We start from the raw sequence: 2,494 nt of genomic DNA on the forward strand, positions 1-2,494 counted from the left end.
AAAGGGGAAAGGAAGAGGGGGAAGGGGGGAGGGGGACGGCGCCGGTTAAGCTTGGAGGGGGACCCCGCCGGCGCTGCTTCTTCCTTTGTGACTGTCTCTGCTTCTTCTTCTGCTTGAGCTTCTGCTTCTTCTTCTGTTACTGCCTCTGCTTCTATTTCTGTGACTGCTTCAGTTTCTGATTTTGATTTGTTTTTTTTTATTTTATTGTTATTGTGTGTTGATTTGGTTGTTGAGTTGAATTTCTGATTGTTTGATTTGTTAAAATGTTGTTTTTCTTGGTGGTGGTGGAGGCAAAAGTGGTGGTGGTGATGAAAATAAAGGTGCTCATAGTAGTGGAGGGCATTTTTGTCTAAAAAAATTAAAAGGATGATTTTAATACGAAAAAAAGTTAAGTACGATTCTAAATCGAAAATTAGATGAGGGATGGTTTCGATTCTCACCCTCAACGTTAGGTACCAAAACAATACTTACCCCTATATTTTAACTTTTATGATAAAGAAAATATAGAGAGATATGATATAACAAACATTTTACATATAAAAGGCTCATTCTTAAAGACTCTTTGCTAAGTATGAACTATGGAGTGCTGCATATTTTGTTAATTCGTTAAATTTAAACTCTTCATTTATTATATTTTATTTGAATAGTCTAAATTTAAAAAAGTAATCTGTTAATCAGGTTAACTATTTTTTTTTATAAATTTTAGATTTTTTTATAAGTTTCAGATATTGGGCTGAAGTTTAAAATAAAAAAATAATATATAAATATTAAAAAAGTTTAGTTATTTTTTGAATAAACTAATAAAAAAGTAATACAAATAATTATTTAAATATAATTGTATTTTAATTTTTCATTCTATTACATATACGTTGAGGATAATTTGAAATAAAAGATAATGGGCTTGTAACTGCCACGTATTTTGTGATTTGACTGCATCGTCATCTGATAATTATGGCGTCTTCTTGGAGATGGGTTCTTCTACAGAATCGATTTTGTATTTGGAGTTAGCCAACCTGAATAGCTACAGACAGGCTTCTTCTTCTATGGCAGCTATTTTTCGGACTTTGAAGGTCATTTATGACAGAAAAAAAGAGAGTGGATTCAACAGCATCAAAATCTGTGGTTAGGCAAAACGATAATAGAAGCACTACTAGCAAAAATTCGATCAAGTTTTCCTTACTATTTTTGTGGTGTAAAAGTCCTGCGTTAGAGGAGGGAATTAGTTTTTTTCAGTGTTAATTTATTTATTCAACCCATAACAAAAAAAATAATAATAATAAATAAATTTAATTTACCTTGATAACTTTTGATAATAAATTAATTTTTAAAAAATGTTACACTCTTTACTTTATTCGAAGTGCACTGCCTTTGGCCATAAAATTTTTACATTTTAACATACTACTACTTGTGCATTATAAAATGCTCACACTTCGCAGTGACTATAAAACTGATTTTGTTGCTATTATTTTAATTGACGAGAGAAATTGAAAGCTCTGTCTAATGCAAGTGACTTGTTAAGGGGAAAAACTTTTTATATGATTTATTGGGAAGTAAAATTTCAAAAAAGAATTTTTGATGATTTTAAAAAATGTGAGGCAATAGCATTTACCAGAGGCGAATTGCAAAAACTGATCAATTCGGAAGGGGTGAATTTGACCTAATTATAAAAAAAAGATAAATTTAATAATTTTGTTTTTTAATTTGAAAAAAGTAAATTTACTGATGACGAATTATCTTTTTTTTATGTTTTTTAAATTTTCAAACATTAAATTTATCGACAATAAATTATCTTTATTTTTTTAAATATCGATATTTCACCATTTTTCTTTTGGAAATCACCCAACCTAAAACTGGATACAAATTAAAAAGTGACTTGTTTTGAATACTAAAGTTCTGTACAAATTACAAAAAAATTGTATAATTATAACTCGACAAAAATATCAATCTAGTTGATATTTAATTTGGTAAAATTTTTACTCTTTAAAATTTAAGTTATATGCTTGTTTGATAAGTCATGATAACTACTAGATCTAATTTGAACCAAAATAGTTCAAATATAACAAACTATAAAGAGCAATAATATATATGACAATGAGAGGAACACAAGAATGGGAATGGGCACCAATTCATCGCATAAAATATCCGATTGTGCTCTCATCGCTACAAGAGAGATTCCACCTTCTTCTACCTAAAAGGTGGCCCAAATGTTTTGCTTTATTTGTTTTGGAGTAATTAAAGGTGGTCCTCTTGAGTTGTTGTCCTTCAGAAATTTCCATCTTCCAGCTGGCACTCACATCAGCTTAAGTACATTGTACATCATATTATTGTTGCATGCAACAATTCATTTAATAAAATTTTGATCTGTAGTCATTAATCTATCGAATTAAAAGATTCGATAAAAAACAAACAAATGATAACATGGACTAACACAGTAACACTCACTACTATTTTCTTCTTTTTGAATTAATGATATTTCTATTTTTTTTAACAGTGA

The sequence above is a fragment of the Arachis ipaensis genome, chromosome B01 (assembly GCF_000816755.2).
Source record: "Arachis ipaensis cultivar K30076 chromosome B01, Araip1.1, whole genome shotgun sequence".
In the NCBI taxonomy this organism is placed as follows: domain Eukaryota; kingdom Viridiplantae; phylum Streptophyta; class Magnoliopsida; order Fabales; family Fabaceae; genus Arachis; species Arachis ipaensis.